Source organism: Lutra lutra, chromosome X, assembly GCF_902655055.1.
Source record: "Lutra lutra chromosome X, mLutLut1.2, whole genome shotgun sequence".
Taxonomy (NCBI): Eukaryota; Metazoa; Chordata; class Mammalia; order Carnivora; family Mustelidae; genus Lutra; species Lutra lutra.
In genome coordinates this window covers 46,902,362-46,914,454 of record NC_062296.1, presented here as the reverse complement: position 1 = coordinate 46,914,454, position 12,093 = coordinate 46,902,362, and the positions used below count along the sequence as shown (strand labels likewise).

Sequence of the window (12,093 nt, the reverse complement as noted above, 5' to 3'; positions counted from 1 at the left end):
GTTAAAAACAGAACTAGCCTATGATCCAGAAGTTGCACTACTAGATTTTTACCCAAAGGATACAAAACTATAGATTTAAAGGGGTACATGCACCCCAATTTTTAAAGCAGCAGTATCTATAATAGCCAAACTATGGAAAGAGCCCAGATGTCTAACAAAAGATGAAAGGATAAAGAAGTGGTATGAAAGGATAAAGAAGAGTGGTATATATATATGTATATATACATATATACATATACAAAGAAGAAGTGGTATATATACATACATATGTATATATATGAAATATTACTCGGCCATCAAAAATGAACAAAATCTTGCCACTTGCAATGACATGGATAGAACTAGATTGCATTATGCTAATCAATAATATTATATTAATAACATAATATTATATATAATATAATAAATAATATTTCATATATATGAAATATTACTCAGTCATCAAAAATGAACAAAATCTTGCCACTTGCGATGACATGGATGGAACTAGATTGTATTATGCTAAGCGAAATAAGTCAGTCAGAGAAAGACAAACACCATATGATTTAACTTATATATGGAATTTAAGAAACAAAACAGATAAACATAGGAGAAGGGACAGAAAAGTAAAATAAAAACAGAGAGGGAGGCAAATCATAAGAGACTCTTAACTACAGGGAGCAAACTGAGGGTTGCTGGAGGAGTGGTGAGTGGGTAATGGACATTAAGGAGGGCACTTGCTGGGACAAGCACTGGGTGTTATATGTAAGTGATGAATCACTAAATTCTACTCCTGTAACTAATACTAAACTATATGTTAACTAAGTTGAATTAAAAAAAAAAGTCTGCAGGTGCCTGGGTGGCTCAGTCAGTTAAACACTGGACTCTTGGTTTTGACTCATGTTGTGATCTCAGGGTTGTGGAATCAAGCCCTTCATGCGGCTCTGCATTCAGTGCAGTCTCCTTGTCCCTCTCCCTCTCCCCTACCCTGGCTTCTCCCCACACTTGCACTCTCTCTTAATAAATAAATAAATAAATAAATAAATAAATAAATAAATAAAATCTTTTAAAAAAGAGTCTGCTTCTTAGTTTCTCTCTCTCTCCTTATTTCTCATTTGCTTGTTTGTTTCTTAAATTTCACATATGAGTGCAATAATATGGTATTTGTCTTTCTCTGACTGACTTATCTCACTTACCAGTATAGTGTTTAGCTCCATCCATGTTGCTGCAAATGGCAGGATTTCATCCTCTTTTATGGCTTATTAATACTCCATTGAATATATAATCCACTTCTACTTCATCCATACATCTGTTGATGGACACATGGACTGCTTCCATAATTTGGCTATTGTAAGTATCACTGCAAAAAATAAGGGTGCAAATACCCTTCCAATTTAGTGTTCTTATATTCTCGGCATAAATGAGTACCCAGTAATGTGATTATGGACCATATGGTAGTTCTATATTTTAAAAAGAGAGGAATTTAATATAAAATTTAATATGTTTTGAGGAAACTCCATACTGTATTCCACAGTGGCTGCCCTAGTTTGCATTGCCACCAAGAGTGCATGAGTGTTCCTTTTTCTCCACATCCTCACCAACACTTATTGTTTCTTGTGTTTTTTTTTTTTTATTTTAGTTACTCTGACAGGTGTGAGGTGATATCTCTTCATGGTTTTGAATTGAATTTCCTTGATGATGAGTGTTGCTGAGAATCTTTTCATGTGTCTGTTGGCCATCTGTATGTATTCTTTGGAATATGTCCCTTTTAACCTATTTTACTGTGGGTTTTTATCATGAATGGATGTTGTACTTTGTCAAATGCTTTCCCTGCATCTATTAAAATGATGATATGGTTCTTATCCTTTCTTTCATTAATGTGGTGTATCACCTTGATTGATTTGTGAATACTGAACCATACTTGAAACCTAGGAATAAATCCCAGTTGATTGTGGTGAAAGATTCTTTGAATGTACTGCTGGATTTGGTTTGCTAGTATTTTATTGAGGATTTTTGTATCCATGTTCATCAAGGATATAGCCTGTAGTTTTCTTTTCGTGGGGTCTTTATCTGATTTTGGTACCAGGGTAATGCTGGCCTTGTAGAATGAATTTGGAAGTTTTCCTTCCTTTTCAAATTTTTTTTTGTTTTGAATAAACTGGAAAGAATAGATACTAGTTCTTCTTAAAATATTTGATAGAATTCACCTGTGAGGACATGTGGCCCTGGACTTTTTATTGGGAGATTTTTAAAAAATTACTAATTCAATTTCTTTGTTGGTTATTGTTTGTTCAACAATATTGTTTTCTATTTCTTCCTGTTTCAGTTTTGGCTTTTATATGTTTCTAGGGATTTATCCATTTCTTCCAGGTTGTCCAATTTGTTGGCATATGGTTTTTCATAATATTCTCTTATAATTGTGTATATTTCTGTGGCATTGGTTGTTAATTTCTCCTCTCTCATTTGTGATTTTATTAACTTGGCTGCTTTCCCTTTTCTTTTTGATAAGTCTGGCTAGGCGTTTATCAATTTTATTAATATTTTCAAAGAACCATCTCCTGGTTTCACTGATCTGTTCTAATTTTTTCCTCAGTTTTTATATCATTTATTTCTGCTCTAGTCTTTATTATTTGCTTCCTCCTGCTGGGCATAGGCTTCATTTGTTGTTCTTTTTCTAAGTCTATTAGGTGTAAGGTTAGGTTGTTTATTTGAGATTTTTCTTGCTTTTTGAGGTGGGCTTATGTTGCTATATACTTCTCTCTTAGGACCCCTTTTGCTGTAAGATTTTGCATGAGATTTTGTACTGTTATGTTTTCATTTTCTTTTGTTTACATTTTTTTAATTTCTTCTTTGGTTTCCTGGTTGACGCTTCATTGTTTAATAGCATGTTGTTTAACTTCCATGTATTTGTGGTCTTTCCAATTTTTTTCTTTTGGTTGACTTCAAGTTTCATAGCCTATGGTCAGAAAAGATGCATGGTAGATTTGAATATTTTTGTATTTGTTGAGGCCAGTTTTGTGACCTGATATGTGAACTTTTCTCAAGAATGTCCCATATACACTTGAAAAGACATTCTGCTGTATTCTGCTGTTTTAGGATGAAATGTTCTGAATATTTCGGTTAAGTCCATCTGGTCCAGTGTGTCATCAAAGCCATTATTTCCTTGTTGATTTTCTGTCTAGGTGATCTGTCCATTGATTTAAATGGGGTGTTAAAGTCCCCTGCTATTATTGCATTATCAGTTACTTTATATTTGTTACTGTTTTATATATTTGGTTGCTTCCATGTTGGGTGCATTCTTCTTTGCAATTGTTAGATCTTCTTGTTGGATTATCCCCTTTATTGTTACAAAGTGTCCTTCTTTGTTTCTTTTTACAGTCTTTGTTTTAAAGTCTATTATGTCCAATGCAAGTATTCCTACCCTGGCTTTCTTTTGACATCCATTTGCATGATAAATGTTTCTCCATCCCCTCACTTTTAATCTGCAGGTGTTTAGGTCTAAAGTGAGTCTCTTGTAGGCAGTACATAGAGGGGTCTTGTGTTTTATTAATCCATTCTGACACCCTATGTTTTTTTATTGGAGTGTTGAGTCCATTTATATCAAAGCAATTATTGATAAATATGTACTTAGTGCCATCCTTGTACTTGTTTTGTCATTGTTTCTAGAGATTTTCTCTGATTCTTTCTTTTCTTTGTCACTTTTCGTCTGTCCTGCATGCTCAAAGAGCCCCCTTTGATATTTCTTGCAGGGTTGGTTTAATGGAACTCCTTTAGTTTTTTTGTTTTTGTTTTTGTTATTGTTTGCCTGGGAAAGTCTTTACCTCTACTTCTATTCTGAATGATAGCTTTGCTGCATAGAGTACTCTTGGCTGCAGATTTTCCTATTCAGCACGTTGAATATACCATGCCATTCCCTTCTGGTCTGCCAAGTTTCTGTTGAGAAATCTCTACCTGGTCTTATGGGTCTTCCCTGTAAGTAAAGGACTTCTCTTCTCTTACTGCCTTTTTTTTTTAAATTTTTTAAACAAGTCTTTATTTAAGATCAACTCAGTTTTTATTTTATTTTATTTTTTTTTCAAAGATTTTATTTATTTATTTGACAGAGAGAGATCACAAGTAGGCAGGCAGAGAGAGAGGAAGGGAAGCAGGCTCCCTGCTGAGCAGAGAGCCCGACATGGGACTCGATCGCAGGACCCTGAGATCATAACCTGAGCCGAAGGCAACAGCTTAACCCACTGAGCCACCCAGGTGCCCGATCAACTCAGTTTTTAAAAACTGGACTGTCTAATCACATTTGAGATGAAAAAGTAATGCTTCCTTCAACATCCTTGCAAACTTGGCTCATTTATAGCAAGCAGGCCAGTAAATGTGTGAATGGCCAAAAAATAGTCATCAAATAATCCATTTCATGAAGCTGATTGGCTAGATTTTCTTTAAAATTTTGTAGGCAGCAGTATGTTGTGAAGACAGGTGTATCACTCAAGAAAAGCAGCTAGCCATTCCAAGCGAAATAGGTGCTAATCCAAAATTGAGCATAAATATCATTTGCTGTGATTTTGATCTCTCTGGATTTGGAGATTTTATTTTTGTTTTGGATTTTTATTTATTTTTTTTCAGCATAGCAGTATTCATTGTTTTTGTACCACACCCAGTGCTCCATGCAGTCTGTGCCCTCTCTAATACCCACCACCTGGTTCCCCAACCTCCCACCCCCCCACCTCTTCAAACCCTTCAGATTGTTTTTCAGAGTCCATAGTCTCTCATTGTTCACCTCCCCTTCCAATTTCCCCCAACTCCCTTCTCCTAACTCCCCATGTCCTCCATGCTATTTGTTATGCTCCACAAATAAGTGAAACCATATGATAATTGACTCTCTCTGCTTGACTTATTTCACTCAGTGTAATCTCTTCCAGTCCCGTCCATGTTGCTACAAAAGTTGGGTATTCATCCTTTCTGATGGAGGCATAATACTCCATAGTGTATATGGACCACATCTTCCTTATCCATTCGTCCGTTGAAGGGCATCTTGGTTCTTTCCACAGTTTGGCGACCGTGGCCATTGCTGCTATAAACATTGGGGTCCAGATGGTCCTTCTTTTCACTACATCTGTATCTTTGGGGTAAATACCCAGTAGTGCAATTGCAGGGTCATAGGGAAGCTCTATTTTTAATTTCTTGAGGAATCTCCACACTGTTCTCCAAAGTGGCTACACCAACTTGCATTCCCACCAACAGTGTAAGAGGGTTCCCCTTTCTCCACATCCTCTCCAACACATGTTGTTTCCTGTCTTGCTAATTTTGGCCATTCTAACTGGTGTAAGGTGATATCTCAATGTGGTTTTAATTTGAATCTCCCTGATGGCTAGTGATGATGAACATTTTTTCATGTGTCTGATAGCCATTTGTATGTCTTCATTGGAGAAGTGTCTGTTCATATCTTCTGCCCATTTTTTGATATGATTATCTGTTTTGTGTGTGTTGAGTTTGAGGAGTTCTTTATAGATCCTGGATATCAATCTTTTGTCTGTACTGTCATTTGCAAATATCTTCTCCCATTCCGTGGGTTGCCTCATTGTTTTCTTGACTGTTTCCTTTGCTGTGCAGAAGCTTTTGATTTTGAAGAAGTCCCAAAAGTTTATTTTGGCTTTTGTTTCCTTTGCCTTTGGAGACATATCTTGAAAGAAGTTGCTGTGGCTGATATCGAAGAATGAAACTCGACCATTCTCTTACACTGTACACAAAGATAAACTCAAAATGGATAAAAGACCTCAACGTGAGACAGGAATCCATCAGAATCCTAGAGGAGAACATAGGCAGTAATCTCTTACTGCTTTTAAGATTTTTCTTTGTCACCATATTTTGCAAGTTTAATTACAATATGTGTTGGTGTTGGCCTGCTTTTGTTGATTTTCATGGGAATTCTCTGCTCTTCTTGGATGAATGTCTGTTTTTTTCCCTGGATTAGAGGAGTTTTCAGCTGTTGTTTCTTCAAATATATTTTCTGCCTTCTTTTCTCTCTTCATCTTCTGGGACTCCTATAATAGGAATGTTACTAGGTTTGATAGAATCACTGAGTTCCTTAAGTTAATTCTCCTGTTCCATAATTCTTTGTCTCTTTTGTTCAGTTTTATTATTTTCCATTATTTTGTTTTCTATATCATTAATGCATTCCTCTGCTTCTTTCAGGCTGCTGTTCATTGCATTCAGCCTGTTTCTAATCTCATTATATCCTTCATCTCTGACTGACTCTTTTTTAACTCTTTTATCTGTGTGGGAAGGGTCTCACTGATGACTTCTATTCTTTTCTCAAGCCCAGTGAGTAGCCTTACAATTGTTACTTGAAATTATCCATCAGTCATTCTACTTATATCTGTTTCACTTAGATCTCTGGCCATAGCCTTTTCTGTTCTTTCATCTGAGACAAATTTCCCTGTCCACTCATTTTGTCTAGGTCTCTGTGTCTGTTCCTCTGTGTTAGGAAAGTCAGTCATGTGTCCTGTTTTTGAGGGTAATGGCCTTTTGAAGAAGAGGTTCTATAGTGCCCTGCTGGTGTGTAATGACCCCTGTTCCCCAGGGCCTGCTGTTTCAGGGAGTGTCTTACCTGGGTTCTGCATGTGTTTCAGAGAGTGCCTTAAATGTGTTCTGCATGTACTCTGCTTTTGTGTCCTGGTTGCTTTATCCTTCAGGCCAGTCAACTGCACAGGCTCTCTTTGTCCATTGTAGGCAGTGTCTGTTCCCTGGTTTAAATGTGGCAAGTTTTAACTATTTTTGCTCTGGTCTGCTTATGAAATGAGACTTATTGCCACTTCTGCTGGAAATTGAGCCTTGCAAAATTCCTGACTTGGGATATGTATTTTGGACAGAGTTTTGGACTGGTCTTGTGGGAGAGGGGTCCCACTGCACTGGGACTAAGGTAACTGTGACTGGTAAGGGTGGTTCCACCAGAGAATAGGGGTGGAGGTGGGGCTTGGTCTAATTAAGCAAGTTAGGCAACCAGAGCCTGTGCTGCACTAGTTCCTGTGCTTATGATGAGGAGTGGGGAGGATTTGGTGCCAGCCAGTTCCTTTGTTCCTAGAGAGATCTTTCTCTGAACAATGCCTGTCTGGGACATACTATAAGATGAAGAAATAACCACTTTGTGTCCCAGGCACTCTTCAGATTGCTGTTCCCATGCTGTATGTCTGTGGACTGTTTCTCCTGCCTTCTCTCCAAGAGCAGCCCAATGCCCTCTGGCCTGTATCCAAGCCAAGTCCATTTACCTTTAGAACTCCAGGCTTTAAGCCCACTGTTTTTAAGAACTCAAGAAATTCAGCTCCTCTCACTTTCCAAGCCAATTGCTATGGGGATTTCCCTTCCCTCTGAAGGCTCCCTCCCCACCACAATAATCATTATCCATTTCTCTCCTAGTTGCATCTCCACACTTCCTATCTTCAGTGTGGACTCTTCTCTACCTTTAGTTGTGGTGTTTGTTCTTCCAGTCTTCAGGTCTCTTTCTGGGGTATTTAGGATGATTGATAGTTATCTAGTTGTACTTGTGAGATGATGAAAGCCTAGGGTCTTCCTACTCTTCTTCCATCTTCTCCTCTACAGTCTTTGTATTAAAGTCTATTTGTTTAAGTATTGTTACCTTCACTTTTTTTTTCAACTTTCATTTGCATGGCAAATTTTTTTCCATTCCTTGACTTTCGGTCTGTCTTTCTCTTTAAGTTTGTGGTGAGTGTCTTTTAGATAGCATGTAGATGGGTATTATTGTTTTAATCCATTGCAATTCTCTATACCTTTTGATTGGAGCATTTAATCCATTTACATTTAAAGTAATTATTGAAAAAAATAATTATTGATAGGTGTATACTTATTGCCTTTTTGTTAATTGTTTTCCAGTTATTTTTGTAGTTCTTCTCTGTTCCTTTCTCCTCTTTCTTTGTGATTTATGTAGTGTTTCTGTAGTGTTATGTTTGGCTTTCTTTCTATTTATTTTTTGTATCTATTATACATTTGCTTTTGTGGTTGCCACAAGGTTCATATATAACGTCCCAAGTGTATAGCAGTCTTAATTAAGTGATGGTCATTTAAGTTCAAATTCTAAAACAACAACAACAACCCTTTTTACTCCCTTTTCCACTTTTTATGTATATGTAAATACTATCATATTTTATATATTTTTGTTCATAATCTTCTCATGTATAAATATGTACATTTCTTTTCCACTTCAGTCCCCTTAACATTTCTTATAAGGCTGGTTTAGTAGTCATAAACTCCTTTAATTTTTGTTTTTCAGGAAAGTCTTTATTTCTCATTTTTTTAAAATTGTGTTATGTTAGTCACCATAAAATACATCATTGGGGGCACCTGGGTGGCTCAGTGGGTTAAAACCTCTGCCTTTAGCTCAGGTCATGATCTCAGAGTCTTGGGATGAGCCCCACATCAGGTTCTCTGCTCAGCAGGGAGCCTGCTTCCCCCTCTCTCTTTCTGCCTGCCTCTCTGTCTACTTGTGATCTCTCTCTCTGTGTCAAATAAATAATTTTTTAAAAAATCATTTGTTTTTGATGCAGTGTTCCAAGATTGATTGTTTACCTATAACACCCAGTGCTCCATGCAATACATGCCCTCCTTAATACCCACCACCAGGCTCACTCATCTCTCTGCCCCTCTCCCCTCTAAAACCCTCAGTTTGTTTCTCAGAGTCCACAGTCTCTCATGCTTCATCTCCCCCTCTGATTTCCCCCACTTCACTTTTCCTTTTCCCCTCCTAATGTCCTCCATATTATTCCTTATGTTCCACAAGTAACTGACCTCTCTGTTTGACTTATTTCAGTCAGCATAATCTCCTCCAGTCCCACCCATGGTGATGCAACAGTTAGGTTCATCCTTTCTGATGTCTGAGTAATACTCCATTGTATATATGGACCACATCTTTATCCATTCTTCTGCCGAAGGGCATCTTGTCTCTTTCCACAGTCTGGCTATTGTGGACATTGGTGCTATGAACATTGGAGTACACATCTCTCTTTTAATTCTGATTGATAATCTTGCCAGGCCAAATATCTTTGGTTGTTAGGTTTTTGTGTTTTTTTTTTTTTTTCCTTTTCTGCATTTTGAATATATCATACCACTCCCTTCTGGCCTGCAATGTTTCTGCTGAAAAATCAGCTGATAGCCTTATAGGATGGACTTGTATGTAAACTTTTGGTTTTTCTCTTGTTGCTTTTAAAATTTTCTCTTTCTCTTTAACCTTTGACATTTTAAATACTGTGTGTCATGGTGTAGACGTCTTTGAGTTCATCTTGTTTGTAACTCTGTGTTTCTTGAATCTGGATGTCTATTTCCTTTACTAGGTTAGAGATGTTTTCAGCTATTATTCCTTGAAATAAATTTTTGGTGTCTTTATTTCTCCTCCTCTTCTGGGACCTTAAAAATGTGAATGTCTGTTTGTTTGATATTGTCCAAGAAATCCCTTAATGTATCCTAATTAAAATTTTTTCTTTCTTTTTGTTATTTGGCTTGGGTGTTTTGCACTACATTGTCTTTAATATCACTGACACATTCCTCTGCATCTGCTGATCTACTTTTGGGGAACCCACTACACATTAAGCCTATAAACGATTTAATGTTATTTGTTTCTGACAGAAATGTTTTTTCATAAAAATCACTGATGCCAGAGTTCTGACTGATTAAATAAAATGTCCTCTGACCTTCTGACCCCCTTTGTCCTCGTTTTCTTTTCTTTAGCCACATCTTGTTTTCCATAGTCCTCCTCCATGCCTACCACAACATCTTACAACGGGAGCCAATAAATGAGCTTTTGGTAGTAGGTGTCTGTCTATAGTTAAACTTGCTCATTTCTTCCTAACACACTATTCTTTTTTCAGTGTCCTGGCTCAGGAGCTCACAATGAATCATCACTGTGAATCATACCAAATCCAGTCTCCTCTACAAGGCTTTCAAGGACTTCTATAATCTGACTCCACCATACCTCAGCAGCCCTACCTAGCACCATGCACAGCACTTGACATGCTTACTATCCTAACAGGCAAGGTTTCCTTGCCTTCTTCTTTGCCTCTCAAAACTCTATCTCTCAAAGCCTAACCCACAAAAGAAAAAAACTTATTTTTCCTATATTTTGTGGACCCAAACAGAATCTGAGCTCCTGGAAAGCAGGCTTTCAGGATTTTACATCTACCACCCAACATGCCCTTAGCAGAACTGGACGTGCAACAAGGAATCAGTAAATCCTTGTTTCTTTATTCCCCCAAAATATTTCCTTTGAATAATTGAGAACACAGATTTATACAGTTCACACTTTGAAATGGCTGGAAGAGTACAGATTCAGTTTTTATTTAAGTTTTTAATATTTTACTAATTGCTTTTAATGTACTTTCTCCACTAGTATAAGTTGCTTTAATTACTCCTGGGTATACATTTGGGAATTTCACCAAGAACCAATGGAAAAATGAACTATATTCAAGTGATGTAATGGCTCTTGGCCTTTGTATCAAACACAGATAATGACTGGACTTCTCTCTTTCCTAATGTTAACTTTAATCAAAGTGTCCAAATGAGCTGAAACTAAGCAAACCTGGGTCTGTAAAATGGGCTTGGAATGACACAACATAATCTGTTTGGAAGCACAGTTCACAGATGTGACAAAATTTTGTGCTCTTTGATATTTCGTGACTAATATAATAAAGCCACTTTACATTTTTCACAGTTCATATCTATTATTCTATTTGATCTGTAATAAAACTATAAAGAAAGTATTATGTGTCTTTTGTGTAAGGTGAAACAAATTCATAATCAGAGAAATTAAGAAAACTACCCAAGGCCTCAAAGCTAGGAAGTGGTAGAAAAAAACCTAAGTCTGAAGAATAGAGAAATTGAACAGGGAAGGTAGGGTACAGCACAGTACCTGTCCTTGGGTCAGGTACTGGATTCAACAGAACATCTACTCTGTGCTAGGTACTGTTAGATGATACAAACATTAATCATTATCCTTACCTTAAAGGCACATAAATGTGTGAAAAATATATATAAAGCCTAGATAACTGTTAGTTAAAAGAAAACTAAGTCTAAAGTGCAGTCTTCAAACCTATGCCTCTTCTATTATTCCACATTATCTCCCACATTTCTGTTGCAAAGGCTCAAATCCTACTAACCACCTTCTGTCTCTTCTCCCTTTAGCTTTCAGAGCCTGCCTTTTGGAAGAGTTAAGAAAGATTTTGGTGAAGCTCCATGGCTCTTCAGATAAAGGATAAGAGCATATTTGTTGGAAAGAAATATTAGGATGGGTTGTTATGATGTTTTGCAAAGAAAACCAAAACCAGGAGGTTAGGGATACGAAGAGATGAGAGTAGGATGTTTGTATTTCTATCTATTGTCAAATATGCAATTTGTATAAAAAAACAAACCATAAGAAGTATGCTTCAGAGGAGGTGGAAGAAGAGTAGAGGAAAAGAGAGGTAAGGGAGGAAAAGAGGGAGCAAGAACCCACAGACTTGGTGTATGTGGAATTTATATTAAGATTTACCCTCTCGTCTTATATACAATTAATGAATCATTGAACACTACAATAAAAACTTACAATGTGTATATGCTGACAAACCGAATTTTTTAAAATAAATTAAACAAATAAAAAAGATTTATCCTCTTAGCAGGTGTGATGGAGTTTTGTTAGTGGAAGTCATTGGGTTTTTGATACTTGCTAGTCTTGAGGACAGGTTAGTAACAGACTGGTTAAAAATTTGTTAAGACTTTGCAATACAGAGGACCAACCAGATGACTTGGACATTTGAAAGCCTGGAGAGTAGGTAAGAACTTGAGTGCCATGAGCCAAATGGTGGCTGAATGATAGTGTTCCCCAGAGGTTAAATCCAGATATTAAAATGTTGAGAGGGGTGGCTTAAGGAGGTATCCTCTGTCTCAGAAACTCCTTTGCTTTAAACTCTTCTAATTAGAGTACTAGAGAGAGGCTTCTAGAAACTAGCAGTGGCTCCTAGGCAAGACAAAATCCACATTACCATGACAAAGAGTTCTGAAACTCTTTCAGATTTGTAAGATGGCCCTCTCTGAGCTGAGGTTTAGAAATCTGGCAGCTAATATTTTATGCACTGAGCAAGT

The 12,093-nt window shown here is 37.0% G+C and overlaps 1 protein-coding gene across 4 annotated transcripts in view; it reads right to left on the bottom strand.

Annotated features, from left to right (window-relative positions):
- Nucleotides 1-12,093, bottom strand: part of NEXMIF (neurite extension and migration factor) — a 160,886-nt gene that overhangs the window by 42,066 nt on the left and 106,727 nt on the right. Inside the window, exon 1 of one of the 4 annotated variants that reach the window (XM_047716506.1) lies at nt 1,176-1,288. The exons of the other annotated variants lie outside the window; for them this stretch is intronic. The gene's annotated coding sequence lies outside the window, so the exon portion shown is untranslated. Of the gene's footprint in view, nt 1-1,175; nt 1,289-12,093 lie in introns of those variants that run through there. 4 annotated transcript variants of the gene reach the window in all.